Here is a 17,526-nt window from a genome sequence, read left to right as displayed (position 1 = left end):
GTTCTTTATAATAGCTAAAGGCTCTGCACAAATTCTGCCATTTACAAATCTTTGTTGATAGATAATTTAATGAATATTAAGTTGCATGGTTAATTTCTTAGTATGAGTTTCTGTTATTTTCATTTGAACTCAAAGAATTTTTGCTAATCTCCCCTAAATAGCATTGCAGGACACAGACATAAGTGTCAGTATACTTCTAGCGGGTAATAATATTTGATATGATTTCAGTGTCTTATGGAAAACCCTGCCATTTCAAATTGGGAGAAATTTTAAAATATTATGTTATTACTTGGTGCAAAGAATCCATCTGTGATGCTGGTGACCTATTGTCCCAGTAACACTGTGCCCTGCCAGCTTTGGTAGTGAGATAGTGTGCATTTGGTGCAAACACAGATTTGCTGTTCTGATGTGTCTTTAGATTGTGCCTTTTGGGGATAGGAGTGTGAGTTTCATAATGAAGACCAGAATGTGTCTTTGACAATATTTTTCATTTCACATAGAAATAGCCTTCTTTCATATTATATTACTCATGTTTTATACTTCCTGGCCTTGGCTATTGGTACAGTATGAATCATGAACTCTTAGTATAACTGGAACTTCAGTTGATAGAAAAAAAAATGTGATTTCCATTTTTGTGCATTCAGTGAACAGATGGGAAATGCATCTGTTAATATAATCTTCTTAGCTTGAAGAGTTCTTGACCCATCACTCAATTTTTGCCAAACATGTACACATTTTCCTGCTAGACACAATTTTCCTAAATTCAGGGGTGCTAATTACACCAATCCTCTCCCCCTGCCATGAACACATATACATTTTTACAAGCTCTGATTCAGGTAATTAAATGGTCTTTCATTTAATCCTTTGTTATGTTGCGTATTTATCATAGGATTCAGACAAGTTCAATCAAACTCCATTAGCAGGCAAAACAAAAAAGATGATCGGCCAATTTTATCCTTGTGTCTTTTGCTTCACAAAGCATTCAAAAACAAGTGACAGTCTTTTTATCTGTCAGCTAAAATAATAATCATACTCGTCACTTGCATGAATTTTATCCAGATGAGGCTCTCAATCCAGTTACTAATGAAAGTTGTAAATCTCTGCAGCTGGAGAGACTAGAATGTTGGGAGGTGAAGTGGCTTATTCAAGGTCACACAGGAATAGTACCAAGGGTTTTACTTTTGCAGGTGCATCTGATGCCTCTTACATTATAGTAAGAGAAGAATTATAAGTCTAGCATTACCAATACAAAATGACCAATTATAGTCTTGAAAGTGATTACTCCAGTGGTTTCATTGAATTTCTGCAAGCCCAGGTCTTTGGACATAACTTTATTACTTTAGCTGTACTATGGTAATTCATTATTTATCAACTTTTTGATTTCTTTTCTCATCTATTTTTCTGCTTCTTGTGATAAAGTTTAATTAGTACCCAAATTGCTATCTGGCTAAGGCCTCCTCACTGCTCTCAGTGAACACCAAACAAAACCTATCTCCTCTTGAATACCAACCATATAGGACACTGCTTGTAAAGATTTAATGCGCATAAAAATCACCCGAGGCTCTTGACCCAAGTACATATTCAGGTTCAGTAGGTGTGGGGTGTGGCCTGGGATTTTGCATTTCTAACAAACTCCCTGTGGATGCTGATGCTGCTGGTCTACACTTTACAGGGTCAGATCATTAGTTCCTGTTCTTATGAATCTAGTCCCTTTTGTTAACTCCTTATATACTGATGTTTCAATAGAGTTTAAAATTTAGTGTAACCAGCTTTTCTCATTTCCTTTGGAAAGTCTATCATTGCATTTTTCATCTTTTTTGATTTTCTTTAATTTCTTTCAACAATATTTTGTAGTTTCAGTGTACAAGTCTTGCACCTCCTTGGTTAAATTTATTTCTAAGTATTTTATTATTTTTTTAATTGTTTTTTTATTATAGTTGTCCCATCCCCCCATTGCACTCCCTTGCCCTTCCACCTCCCCTCTCTCACACAGTCAATCCACATATTTTACTCTTTTTGATGCTATTGTAAATGGAATTGTTTTCTTAATTTCTCTTTATTATAGTTCATTGTTAGTGTTTAGAAACACCTCTGATTTTCTGTATTAATTTTGTAATCCCACAGCTTCACTAAATTGATTCTAAGGTTTGTGTGTGTGTGTGTGGAGTCTTGAGGTTTACACTGTGTTTGTCAAAGCTGCTGTCTTTTTGTTCTTGATGGCTCTCAGTATGAGGGTTTGCCATGACCCATCTTTGTCCCAACAGGTGGGGTCTGAGCAAGTACCTAGATGTAAGCTGATTAGAAGCTGGACCCTCAGGCAGTAGCTGGGAAAGTATGCAGTCAAAACCCTATCAAGAAGAAACTGGGAGATGGGCATTTTTACTTGCTCCCTCTGTGCTGAGCCTGGCTCTATAGCCACAGGGATGCTCATTAAAAAACTGCTTCATTGTTTGCTATAGGCCTGTGGAACCTGTAAACATAAACCTCTTTGGCTTTTAAAGCTAGGTGCTTTGGGGGCCCACCCCTTGGGCAGGAGCCTTAAAAGCTGGGGGCATGTTGTATGTGGTCCATGTCCTTCACTCCTTAGAGAGAAGCTGGCAATTGGGGGTTTCCTGCTGATTGCATGGCAATGTGCCAACGGTGGGGTTTATGGCAAGAGTATGTCTCAGCCTCTCCTGTCTGTTCCCCTGTAGGTATTCTCTCATTTGCCTGGTGCACAGGCACCACTGAGCTAGTTTTTGTATTTCTCTCAGAGGGAATTGTTCTCTGTGCAGATGTACAGTCAGTGTGTCCATCAGAGGAGGGAAATCCAGGAGTTTTCTACGGTGGCATCTTGGAGCATTTGTTATCTATTTTACGTATTTCGATCCACTGCATTTCTTATCCTTACTAAATCTCAAATTTTCCCATGTTTGGCCAATAGGAGACTCTATATTGGCTCCTGAGTTCTTCTGACATCATCCTAGTTGTGTTTGATTGCTTTCTTGTTATCTGGAATACTATGGTGTTCCAGGCTCATCATGTATACGTAATTCATACCCTAGAAGTGGAAACAGCCACTTATCCAAGAAACTCTGGATTCTTTAAGTGGGAAATTGTATGTCAAGACAATACTAGAGGCATAGCGATGTTTACTGTTATTGGGCCGGTCATTGTTTGTACTCCTTTTCTGATGAAAGAGCTTGGAGATGTATGTGTGTATGATACTACATAGGTTCATACTAGTGCTTCTAATTCTATTTCAGAATTACAGGGTTTTTACTTAACATTGTATATTAAATTTCTATCTCTTCTATTTTAACATTGTCAGTTTTGGTTATTGAGGTACAGAGGATGATAACATTAGAATAATACTCATTTGTTTTATCCCTCATTACACATACAATAGTTTCAGTATATCCATACCAATGCTACCATTACAAATTATGATTACCGAAAGCATATTCTATCCTAATTCTCTTTTCACACCCTCCTTTAATGGTTATACTATATTTACAGTTTCTGAGCATATGGCCTTTGACAACTTATATTTTCTCTCTCTTAATTTTCGTTTAGATTTGGTGCTATAAATAAGTACATATTTAATGGTAATAAACATGTCCTGTGACAATGTTTTTCAAATCATCTTGGTTCTCTGAATTTTGTTTTCTAGTACATTCTTCAGGAAATGTATATACAAATAATATTCCCTGAATCCTTTCATGTTGATAAAAATTTTGCTGGATATAAAATTCTTAGTTTACATTTTCTTTTCTTAAGATTCTTACATATCCTGTATACTACTTCATTTCCTTCATAAAGTGTTGCTATCTAAAAGTCTGGTGATAGTCCAGGATTTTCCCTTGTCAATCCTTTATAAAATCATTTTTGGCTAGACACCAGAAGAATTTTTTTCTTACTTTAAAGTCCAGTAATTTCACCGGAGTATGTGATGTCAATGTGTAGTTTCTTTTTAAAAAATATTTCATATGAGTTTTATTGAATTATCATTTTTAGGGTTTGTTTGGTATCCTTATTTTGGCTTCTTCAGAAACTTGTATTTTTTGTATGCTACATTTTCTTTGCTTTTCTTCAATATTTGACACTTCCCTTAAAGTCCTTTTGAAAAATCTTTTTCTTCATTTAGATTAGTCCAGTCTGGATCTCTGTGGTTTCTTTAATTCCATAGTTGTCAGGCTTCCATTCAACTTGATTTCTGATGGTTCTGAGTGATGGTCATTTGATAATTTAGTTGCAATGTTAATGTGGTCGTGCAAGGATGAGAGCTGTGTTTACCTATGCTGCCATCCTGACCAGAAATGCAGGCTTTTTTGGGTTGCAGGCTGGTGCTCAGTCCACTGGGCCACACCAGACAAGGCTCAGTGTTTTTTGAAAAGCCCTTTCTAAAACTATCCTATCCTAAAATTACCTGTTCATAATTAAATCAAGTCTTAAATTTAATATCAAGCAGAGGTTGCTTATTTGTTTCAGAAGAATTCTTTTACCTATTATTTATAACAATTGATTATTTCAAATTCTACCTATTATGTGGTCATATAAGCACAAAAAGGAAATTGAACTAATTTTGTATTGTTTTATGTTTATTGTGTTTATTTATAATTATGCACAAATGAATGGGAAATGCTGATCCTCATTTCTCCAGGTGTCTTTTTGTTCTCTAGTAAAATAACTGAAATAAAAATCCATGTACACCAACAATAAAATAGCAGAGACAGAGACAAAAAAGAAAATACCATTTACTATAGCAACAAGAAAAATAAAGTACCTAGGAGTAAACTTAACCAAAGAGATAAAAGACCTGTACTCTGAAAATTACATAACATTGAAGAAAGAAATTAAGGAAGAAACAAATAAATGGAAGCAAATACTATGTTCTTGGATGGGAAGAATCAACATCATCAAAATGGCCATACTACCCAAAGCAATTTACAGATTCAATGCAATCCCTATTAAAATACCAATGACATATTTCACAGACCTAGAACAAATACTCCATAAATTCATATGGAACCAAAAAAGACCCCGAATAGCAAAAGCAATCTTGAGACAGAAGAACACAGCAGGAGGAATCACAACACCAGATATCAAACAATACTACAAAGCCACTGTAATCAAAACAGTATGGTACTGGCATAAGAACAGACATATAGATCAGTGGAACAGAATAGAGAGTCCAGAAATAAACCCAGGCCTCTATGGTCAACTAATCTTTGATAAAGGAGGAAGGAACATAAAATGGAGTGAGAAGAGCCTCTTTAACAAATGGTGCTGGGAGAACTGGATAGGGACCTGCAAAAAAATGAAACTAGACCACCAACTTACACCACACACAAGAATAAACTCAAGATGGATCAAAGACTTAAATGTAAGCCGTGACACCATAAAAGTCCTAGAGGAAAACATAGGCAAGAAAATATCAGATATCGACTTCCGGCCAAGATGGAGGCTTAGACGGACACGCTAGGTCTCCCTCTACAACTAGAGAGGAATACAACTACTTCAAAACAAAGGATAACTAGAAATTCCAGAAAATAAAACTACACGGAAGCCCAACATATGAAGTTATAAACCAGCGGTGCCATTTGGGCAGGTAAGAGTTAAAGAGGGCAGCGCTATTTGCGATCGCACCTGAGACCGCGGCGGCGGGGCGGCAAGAAATCCCGGCTGCGGTCCGGCCCCTGGCAGTGCGCGACCCCAGCGCTGGGGAGAGCGGCCGCCGCATCGCCTTGAACAGTGAGGCCCAGGGGGGCGGGAGGACGGATCCCGGTCTCCTAGCTGAATAACTGTGTGAATCCATCTTGGACCCCCGCCCCCAAAGAAAGCACCACAGGGCTGCGAAATAGGTCGCAGACAGGCGCCAGTCGCTGATTTGTAACGCGTACGCAGGCACTGCCCCCACAGCCAGCCCAAGAAAACAAAACGCATCTGTCAAAATGAGGCAGACAACTATAGAAATCCCGGTGACACAGCTCACCAGGCAACAGATAGAGAACCTGACAGATGAACAGATAAGAAACCTGTCAGAGGCTCAGTTCTGGGCTTATCAGGTGGCTTACAGAATTCACAAAAGAGCAGGAAAAAGATAAGAAAGAAGCGAAAAACATTCATAACGAAAGGAACAAAACCGCATACGAGACAGATGGTGAGGAAAAAAATCCAGAGTTCATTTCAACAAACTGGAATATGGAGAAGGAACAAGCAGTCAACCAATGCAGAGAGAGGAAATGGGAAGCAACAATGAGAGGATCAGAAACCTCTGGGACAGCTATAAAAGGCCCAACATAAGAATCATTGGTTTGCCAGAGAGTGAGGAAGATGAACTAGAACTTGAAAAACTGAGTGAAAATATAATAAAGGAGAACTTCCCAGACTTGGGGAAGGGAATAGACTTGCAGGTCCAGGAAGCAAGGAGAGTTCCCAAGAGACTGGACCCAGGGAGAACCACTCCAAGACACATTATAATCAAAATGTCAAAAATTAAAGATAAAGAGAGAATCTTAAAAGCAGCAAGAGAGAAGAAAAGAATTATGTACAAAGGGGTCCCAATTAGACTATCAGCTGACTTCTCAAGGGAGACCCTACAAGCAAGAAGGGACTGGCAAGAAATATTCAAAGTAATGAAAATCCAAAACCTACAACCACGAATACTCTATCCAGCGAAATTGTCATTCAGGATAGAAGGACAGAGAAAGTGTTTCCAGGACAAAATAAAACTGAAAGAGTTCATTAGATCCAAACCACTGTTATATGAGATGTTAAAGGGACTGGTTTAAAAAACAGAAGCTAGGGAGATGAAACAAAGGCAAACTAAACAGGCAACGAGAGTGGAAAAGGAACTGTGGGTACGGGAAGCATATTGGGGGGAGGTCAACAGGGAGGGGGAGTGGGGAGAGGGAGGGAGATGATATAGGAATTGGGGATCATGGTAGGAGGGAATGGAATAGACAGAGAGAGGTTGGGAGGAACTGTATGCACAACTAACGGACATAATCTAAAAGGGGGGGACAACTGGAGGGAGGGGGGCCACCGGGTGGAGGGGAGTAGAGGGAAGGGAAATTGGCACAAATGTAATATTTTAATCAATAAAACACATTAAATCTAAAAAAAGAAAAAAAAAAGAAAAGATCAGATATCTCACATAACAATCTCTTTACGAATACATCTCCTAAAGCAAGAGAAATAAAGGAAAAAATAAATAAATGGGATTACATCAAACTGAAGAGTTTCTGCTCAGCAAAAGAAAACATCAGCAAGATGAAAAGGATACCAACCATATGGGAAAACATATTTGCCAATGACATCACAGACAGGGGACTGATTTCCAAAATATATAAAGAGCTGATATGACTCAACATCAAGAAAACAAACAACCCAATTAAAAAATGGGCAAGGGACCTGAACAAACACTTCTCCGAAGAGGACATACAGAAGGTCCATAGACACATGAAAAAATGCTCAACATCATTAGCCATCAGGGAGATGCAAATAAAAACCACAATGAGATACCATTTTACACCAGTCAGAATGGCCATCATCAACAAATCAACAAGCAACAAGTGCTGGCGAGGATGTGGAGAAACGGGAACCCTACTGCACTGTTGGTGGGAATGCAGACTGGTGCAGCCACTATGGATAACAGTATGGAATTACCTCAAAAGATTAAAAATGGAACTGTTACAGAAACAGGGGTGTTCCCAAAAAAACCCCAGAGTTTGCAGCTGGGGGATGGGGAGAAGGAAGCAGCTTTTCAGAATGCCTCCGCATGCCTGAGGCCAGTGGCTAGTGTCTTTTTTATGCAAAATGGCTTTAATGCATCCAAAGCCTCAGGTAGATGGGAGGAGTCTTGAACCAGGGGATGGTATGGAGAAAGCACACAGAACCTGCGTAAGGTTCTGTGAATGGTCAGAACTGGTTACCGCACCCACTACATCAGAGGACGTAGTCAGGGATTTAAAAATAAGCGGCAGACATTTTAGGCGAGCTGACTGTGCGGATTTAACTAAGGTTAAGTCTGACTGTGCGGATTTAACTAAGGTTAAGGTGGACTGTGCGGATTACAAAAGGACTAACTATACAGATTACAAGGAGGCCGAGAATCCACGAGGTTCTGTGTTAAAAGCTGGTGGACCCCATAACACAGACGAGGTCTCCCAGTCAGGATTGAATGATTGGCGGCTACTGGTAAAGCTGAACTGTGTTTGGAAAGTAGGGAAAGTGTTTCTCTGACTTTTCTAAAACTAGCCTGGTTTGGTGGGGGGGAGGCAAGGATATGTGTTTATGGGTGTTTTAAAGAACATAAGACTTAACAGAAATCCGCAAATAACTAAATCTATATAACTGTTAAATAAGCAATTCTTTTTCTTTTCACTAAACTCTGGTATTGAGAGTTATAATTTTGGCGGCGGGCAATCGGGCCCCTAACTAAAGAGCCCGTGGGTTTGTTTTCAACTGGAGTAGCCCAGGGGTTCTGTAACAGAACTGCCTTTTGAACCAGCGACTCCACTACTAGGATTATACCTGAAGAATCTTGAAACACCAATTCAAAAGAACTTATGCACCCCTATGTTCATTGCAGCACTGTTTACAATAGCTAAGTGCTGGAAACAACCTAAGTGCCCATCTGTAGATGAGTGGATCAAAAAACTGTGGTACATTTACACAATGGAATACTATGCAGCAGAAAGAAAGAAGGAACTCCTGCCATTTGCAACAACATGGATGGAACTAGAGAGAATTATGCTTAGCGAAATAAGCCAGGCAAAGAAAGAAAAATACCATATGATATCACCTAATACAGGAAACTAAAGAACAACACAAACAAAGGAACTAAATAGAACAAAGAGCAGAATAGCAGTCAATAGGGGGGAGGGGAGAGGGAGAGAAGGGGGATAAGTAAGGGAAGGGATTAGTCAAAGAACCCGTATAAATGACTCATGGACATGGACAACGGGGAGGGATATGATTGCGGGAGAGGGGGTGGGTTGGGTGGGGGAGAGAAATTAGGGGAAAAGGGGACAACTGTAATCGAAAAACCAAAAAAAAAAAAAAAATCCAAACCTTCTCATAATTATGTATATTTATTTTCTAGTCCTGAATATTGAGTTACTTGAGATACAGGGCATTCAGTGAAGTATGAATACTCTAAATATAATAAAAATGACAATAATTATAATAGTTGTCATTATTATTTTGAGCAAATTCACAGAAGTTTTGGAGATATAATTCAAGTTCTGAAGAGCCTTGTGCTCTGTTCTAGGAAGGAAGAAATGTACACAAAATAAATAATATAATAAAATAAAATAAAAAATAGTATGAAACTATGTAAAAGCAAATATTGAATGGCAGAAGTAGAAAGCAAGGTGTTGCAGTTCAGAGAAGGGACTTGAAAATTAGGCTTTAGAATAGAAAAGTCAAGAAAATTCATAGGAGATTGGAGGTGGGATCAATGTTAGAGGAATTAGAGCCCTTTTGAAACATATTAGTGTTCTCATGTTTAAAAAGGGGAAATCCAGCCCTGGCTGCTGTGGCGCAGTGGGTTGAGTGTCAGCCTGCGAACCAAGTGTTACTGGTTCGATTCCCAGTCAGGGCACATGACTAGGTTGCACGTCAGGTCCCTACTTGGGGGTGCAAGTGAGAGGCAACCATACAGTGATGTTTCTCTCCCTCTCTTTCTCTTTTCCCCTCTCTCTAAAAACAAACAAACAAACAAACAAATAAATAAATTACTTAAAAATAAAAAAATAAACAAAAATGGGAAATCCATGTACCAGGGAGAAGATAAGAAAGAAAAATCTTCTGCAATACCTCCCAACTCTAAGATCCTATTAAAAAACAACAACTACCTTATTTGTGGTTGTTGGATTACATCAATTATTGAATTTAATTTTCATATTGATGAATAGAAAATGGCAGAACTGCATATTCTTTTTTAAAGTATGTAACTTTACAAATTATTTAGGTGGTATGAAGGGGTAATACTTATGTTCATATTGTTTAAATAACCAGTTATTCTGAAACTATCAGTTGGTAGCCAGTTAGTAACTAGCTATCATCAACTAATTATTATAATACACAATTAACTATTTATTTAAATTTCATTTGAATTTTTCTATACTTGTTTAGATGCATAGGAACTCATTTTACTCAGTATTTTCCATTTGCATCTCTAGAACAGATCCACTGTCTAATCAATATTGCTCCTTGGAGGCTGATTCACATGGATTTCATCAACAGGCTCATTGGCTCTTTGATTCTGGTTGGGTTTGGCCATTGTAGAATATCAGCCGACTGGAAGGAAGAAGGAGACTGAGGTTGGGGTATGTGCTCCCTGCAAGGTTGAGGTAGTCAGGAAGTCACATTATGTTCCAAAAAAGATCACTTCTGTCAGATGGCCTTCTCCACACAGCTTTCTCTTACTCAAGATTCTGGAACCTCTCTCTATTCTGGCCCCTTCTTCAGACCTACTTGTTATGGTGAACTTCTGTTGCATCCTTTGTGGTTTCCTTATATTATACTTCTCTTGTAATTACTCTTTTTATTTAACTCTGCTCTTATTGCCCATTTGGAATGTGGCATTGGTTTCTACTTGGGCCCTTAGGGATATATATCCAGTTAATCCCTCTTTCAAAGATGAGAAAAGGCCTATGTACAAGTAATCACAGGCAAGGAGGACAAAAACAACTTATTTCCAAAAGTAATATGTATTTTAAAATCATACTTCACAGGATAAACTTTTGAGTTTTTTTAACAGATCTTCATTTTTTCTTTCTTTCTTTCATTCTTTCTTTTTTTCTTTCTTTCTTTCATTCATTCTTTCTTTCTTTCATTCTTTCTTCCTTGTATCAGTAAAACTTTCATGAGAGCTACAAATCTGCCTATGTATAGACTTAAGAATTGGAAAATGACCAAAAAACATCCTACAAATCATAAATTAGTTTGATATGTTCCAGTTTATAAACCCATGTCCACAAAATATAGCATTTAGCATCAATAATATATATATTAAAATAAAAAAAAGCAGAATGTTTTTTCCAGCTCTTAAATTGATTTTTTATTTCAAATTCAGCCTTAGTTTGTATTTTGTTTTTGAGAATTGATGGTCAAGGACTATGTGTGATCATGATAAGAAAGAAAAGAAACTGTACAGTCAGATATTGAGATAGTCTGGTGATTCTATTAGTGTTTCAGTTGAATAAATTGTCAATGAAAATATATAATGATATCTCTAATTCAGAGGACCAAGGGATGAATTTTACCATAAGGTATTACTTAATGTAGATTTCCTTATGTGAATTGATAGAACCCTGGTATTTCATAGCCATGTAGAGAAGTAGTAAAGCAACTCTTAATTAAAGAACAACCTGTTGTTACTATTTAATTTCTTTGACTTTAGGTGACTTCACTGATCTGATTCAACGATACAAATATAAAACTTGTCTACTAATTTTCTCAAGTATAACCTAGACAACAGAGATTCTTATTCTGTTTTTGAGCAGAAATCATTTCATTATCTGTATCTGTTTGCCTGGATATTGTATGATACATTTAATTGGGTTATTTTGGCATACAATTTTGAGCAAAATGGAAGCGGAGACAATTTCCTTGTTAACTTTTGGATATTGCTATTTCTATTACTAGTGTTGGCTGATTTTCAGTTTTCCATTTCTTCTGGAGTCACAGAAGATTATATTTTCTTGCTTCTTGAAATTAATTGTACCCATGGAATTAGTTCCAGCTAACAAAATGCAAACAGAAATAATGTGTATATCTTTTGAGCCAAAAGAGAACTCATACCTCCCCTTTCAAATGAATGTATCCAATCAGTAACGTTCCAGGTGGTGGTGCCCCCTTTTGCTGACCAGTGTTAGGCATTTTGCTTGAATAAGAAGTAAATTTTAAACAAGGAGATTTGGAGTTTGTTATCCCAGTAAAATTTTCTCTATGACAGTGCCTATCTGAGAATATGGGACTCTTTAATATTTCATCAACATTCACTAGACTTTTTGAGGAGGTTGAAAATGAGGAAAGAAAAGTTAAAAGATGTTGATGCTATAAAATAAAACTTGCAATTTGACTTGCAGTCTTAGTGATTGTAAGAGGCACAATATATGGTGACAGAAAATGAATTGACTTTGGGTGGTGGGTACACAATGCAATGTACAGATCATGTATCATAGAAACATACCCCTGAAACCTATGTGACCCTGATAACCACTGTCACCCCAATAAATTTAAAAAATAAAATGATCTTTTAAAGCCTTAGAAAAGAGTGAATATAAGAAGGTGACTGGAATAGCTATTTTTAAGGGACATGATCTATGGTCAAATTATGAAATGTAATGCAAACACAGTCACCGCTGAAAAGCAGATGTTTTTGTGTTGGTCTCTAAAACGCAAGAGGCCAAGTGAGAAGAATAAATTTTTCCATATGTACTGGAAGTTCTGGCCAGGACAATTAAGCAAGAAAAGGTAAAAAAAAAAAATTCAACACATTCCCTATCAGAATCCCAGCTGACTTCTTTGTAGACATTGACTAGCTTACTTTAAAATTCATATGAAATTTCAAGGGACCCAGAATCAATCTTGAAAGAGAAGAAAAATGTTGGAGGACTTGCACTTATCCGTTGAAAATTTAAAACAAAGCAATAATAATCAAGGTCACATGGTACTATCATAAGGGTAGACATACTGAGCAATAGAATAAAATTGGGAGTCCAGAAATAAACCCTTACCATAATGATCAATTTAGTTCCGACAAGAGTGCTAAGATCATTCAATGGGGAAAGCATTGTGTTTTTATCAAATAATGATGTGACAACTGAATATCTACATGAAAAAAATTAAATAAAATTTAATTACAAAAGTTAACTAAAAATGGATAAAGACCTAATATAAGAGCTCATATTATATAAATTTTAAAAGAAAACACAGGAATAAAATTTTATGACCTTGGCATAGGCAATGATTTAAAAAAAATAACATTTTATTTTTTATTTTAGAGAGAAGGGAAGGGAGGCAGAAAGAGAGTGCTAGAAACATTGATGTGAGAGAGAAATATAAATTGGTTGCCTTCCAAATGTGCCCCAAGGGACTGAACCTACATCCCAGGCATGTGCCCAAACCAGGAATCAAACCACAACCTTTTGGTTCATGGTATGATGCCCAACCAAGTCACACTGACCAGGGCTAAGCAGTGATTTCTTAGAGTCAACCTCAAAATGACATGAAACAAAAATAGATAAATTAGATATCACCAAAATTAATACTTTGGAGCTTCAAAAGAAACCATTCAGAAAATAAAAGGGTGACATAAAGAGTGGAAGAAAATTCCAAATCATAACTTGTATCTAGAACAGTTCTTGTAAGAACTCTTACAACTCAATATAAAAGATAACCTAATTTTTAAATGCATAAAGGATCTAAGTAGACAGTTCTCCAAGGGTGTACAATGACCAATAAACATATGAAAAGATGTTCAATATTATTAGTTATCAGAAAAATACAAATGAAAACCACTTCATATATACTAGTATTGGTTATAAATAAAAATTTAGACAATAAATAAAAATTGTTGGCAAAGATGTGAAGAGTGTGGGACCTTCATATACTGCTCCGGCAGTGTAAATGCTGCTTTGGGAAACAGTCTGGCACTTCCTAAAATTTTAAGCATGGAGTTGCCATATGATCCAGCAATTTTACTTGATTACCCAAGAGAAATGAAAACATGTCTACACAAAAACTTGTGTCAATGTTTTATGAATGTTCATAACACTGTCATTCATATTAGCTAAAAAATGATACAATTCAAATGCCAACCCACTGATGAATGGACAAAAAATTTGGTATATCCATGAAATGGAATATTATTTGGCAATGAAAAGGGATCAAGTAGTAGTATGCCACATTGTGAATAAAACTTGAGAACCATTATGCTAAGTGAAAAAGCCAACCACAAAAGGACCATATTATATAATTGCATTTATATGAAATGTCTGGAATAAGCAAATCTATAGGCACATAATGTAGATTAATGATTTCCTAGGGCTGGACAAGGTGGGACAGGAGGGTGGTTGTCGGTATTAGGGGCAATAGCTATGAGGTGCAGTTTCTATGAGGGGTAATCAGATGTTCTAAAATTGATTATGTGATGGATATACAACCCTATGAAGACATCAAAACCTTCAAATTGTATACTTTAAGTGGATAAATTATGTAACATCTTAATTATGTCTCAATAAAGTTTTTTTAAAAGGTGTTAATAAATAGTATGAGAAGCCAGACTTCCCTCTAAAAAGAAGTCAATATATGTCATTGTTTCTTTAAAGCTCATTTTTAAATGCCTATTACATATTTCATTCTCCTTAATATTTTTAAGACTCAAGGTGGATTAAAATATCTTAATAATAACTGGCTCTTTTATGTACATTCAAAATAAAATGCTAAAAAATGGCAATCAGAGCATTCGAGCCAAAGTGCATCCTGGTAAGCAAGGCTGAGTTAACAAGCTACCTGCATTCTTTTATTTTGAAAATGAAGATTTGGTTATGATTATTTTTTCATTAAGTTTGGCAGATTTTTTTTCTGCCTAGTTTTATTATTATTTTGCCATTTATATGTTTAGTGTAATGCCAGGTAATGGTAATGGTTAAGTATTGTTATACTGGCATACTGGGTTTCTTTGTCCTTAAATTATAAATCTTACAGAGTAAGTGTCCTCTACATTAGTACAATGGCACTGGTACATCAAATTATTTAGCTAAAATAAGATGCATTGAAATATAAACAATTTGCCCTATCATTCTGTATTCTACTTTTTAATTAAGTGTCTTTATAGCAAAAGAAAATCTCAGGTGAAAGTAGTCATTTTTATCATCCAGTATGTTTCCCTTACGTACATTCATTTCCATTTTATTCCATAAGTATTGACTAATTATCTCTCTCCTGTTACACTGTACTGGGCACTGTTAGGTAGCAGCAGGTGTGGGTAGGGGCTACCTTGAGAGTCACCTCTAGTTGAATAGAGGAATAACCTTGTATGAGGAGGGAATGAGCATTTGACCTCTAATTAAGGGAGGGTACATGCTTGGTGCTTTATATTTGGTATTAAATTCTCCTAATAATCCTCTCTTACAGATTTTATTATTACTATTGAATAGAGGAGAAATCTGAACTTGGGGAAAGTGAACACTTTGCTAAAGTCACAGCATTAACTTTATGTGTAAGATTTAAATCTCTGTCTCTCGCCGAAGTTTATTCTCTTTCTCTACTGGTGTGTTTGCTGCCTTCTGTCTGCAGTGGCAGAGCATGTAGACTCCCTTGGTGGGCTTTGCCACAGTGTCTTTCTGGGTCAGCCAGACTTCAGAAATGGGAAAACACTCCAACCGTTACCTACAAATCTTTTTCAGAAATGGAGCATTTGACCTACACAGCCCATGGCCCATACAGTGATGTTTTGTTGTTATTTTTAAAATAATTCCCTTAGAATCACACAATTTTTTCCTCTGCTGTAAAGCAATGACAATGTTTTCAAAAGTGTTCTAATATTAGCAGCTGCCCTACATCTTTTAAACTGTCTTAACTGTCCTGTGAATGTAGGTTATTACCAATATTATTCCTTTTCTGATTTTTGTTCTGTATTTAACCAGCTGATTTTGAACTTTACATATCTGAACAATTTCATTACATCTTAGATGTTTAGCAAATATCAAAATGCAGTTTCTGCAGTGCTCGTAGCTTTACACAGTTCTCAGCGTGCCTCACAGATATTGGGAGTTGACGTTTTTGTTGCAGAGTTATTGCCATGCAGTACATCCTACATTTATTATCTTTTCTTTTCTTGCTTACTCCTACACAAAAAATAGAATAAACAAAGTATAGAACAATTAAATGATCACATGTGGTGTGAGCAGTAGAAAATAGGTGAAATGGAAAAATTAGGCTTGGACTTTTTTGCTCTGTAAACAACATTACTTTGTAGGAGATATGAGGAAAAAACAAGTAGCGGGTTTTAACAAGGAGAATAAGTTTACAGTTTGAAGCCAATTTGTATTTTCATTCGATCTGTCTTAGAGGGTTTTAATGCACTTCCCAAAGGGTTGAGACTGTGAATAAATTAAATTATGTATAAAGGATACAATTTTTTTACTTAGGCTTCAGCCATGAAGAAATCAGATCTTTTCCTATAAAGAAAACTAATCCTTTAGGAAAGGAAAATTGGGTCATTGATGTTTTATCTTGCTCTTTTTATTTCAATATATGACAAGGTAAAAAGATTTATGTAATCTCACTGGAAAAGCAATCATGAATACAGAATCACACTGGGGAAATATTTTGTTTTTCAAGTAGTTATCTGTTCTAACACATCTAACACTGGTTCACATTGTCAAAAGAAAATCATGTAGAGTATAGACTTACAGCTATAACTTGGAAAGATCATCTACATTCCAAAAGGTGAAGATATAAACACATTTTCCCCCCTCCAGAATAATTATTAACTCCAGTATTTGAGCTAAGGTTTTGGACAATCAGTTCTTAAAATCACTAACTGAGCTTCTCAAATGTGAAGGGAAATAATTCAAATGGTATTATTGATGGGTGATTTTAGTTGAGAACAATATCTGAAAAGAAATTGTTCAATAGAAGGTTAACATCCAGTTCTCCAACAGGGTGTTTAGTTTTGTTTTTTTGGGAGGGTACATTTTAACAAGAAGTTATTTGGGTGATCCAGTGTATGGCTAAATCCTTGTGATTTAAGAACTGTTTATCCAGTTATGTTTTCTGTTCCTGTTTGGTAGTCTGCCCTTGGGCCATCTAAACTCATGTTAGCAACAATCTCAACTTCCAGAGAGTATAGGCTCAAGAGGAGAGATGGCAGTAAAACATAAACTTTTACCAAGCTGAGGAAATGCAGGTTTCAGAAAAACCTTTGAACTTTATGACAAGCTATCCAGTCTTCCACTGTTGCAGAAGATTGGAAAGTGATTATAATTACATAAATTTTTTTTCTCTCTCATCTCGTCAACATCATCAATTGGTTACATTTTTTGCTGAAATCTCATTAGGTAATCTAAAACTTTAGTCCTAGAAAGGGATTCTATGACACTCTCTGTGCCTGCCCACTGGACTGAGCTCCAGATGCCTGCAGGGTTAATGGTCGCATTAACACACTCATTCTTATTGCTTTGCTTTTTTTCCTGCCTTGTTTCTCTACCCTTCCGTCTTGCTTCCTGGATTACCTCCCAAATAAACTATTTGCATCCAAATCATTGTCTCAGAAGCTGTTTCTTTTCTTTTCTTTTTTTAAATTTAATTTTATTTTGGGAAGGGGGCATAAATTAAGACAGTAATTTAGAAATTATCTTCTTTATTTATACAAAACATCCAGAAAGTAGATAACTGGTTGTCTAGGGCTGGATGTGGGAACAGGGGTTAATTATGAATGATTATGAGCGATCTTGCTGAGGGGGTAAAGATATTCTAAAACTAACTTATGGTATAGGTCGAACCACTTGATAAAATTACTAAAAA

General features: G+C 36.4%; 1 protein-coding gene across 1 annotated transcript in view; it reads right to left on the bottom strand.

The window, feature by feature from the left end:
• Positions 1-17,526, bottom strand: part of KCNH8 (potassium voltage-gated channel subfamily H member 8) — a 331,588-nt gene that overhangs the window by 6,086 nt on the left and 307,976 nt on the right. The gene's annotated exons all lie outside the window — the stretch shown is intronic.

The sequence above is a fragment of the Furipterus horrens genome, unplaced genomic scaffold (genome assembly GCF_987537825.1).
Source record: "Furipterus horrens unplaced genomic scaffold, mFurHor1.1.pri manual_scaffold_7, whole genome shotgun sequence".
Lineage (NCBI taxonomy): Eukaryota > Metazoa > Chordata > Mammalia > Chiroptera > Furipteridae > Furipterus > Furipterus horrens.
This window is presented reverse-complemented; position numbering and strand designations above follow the sequence as displayed.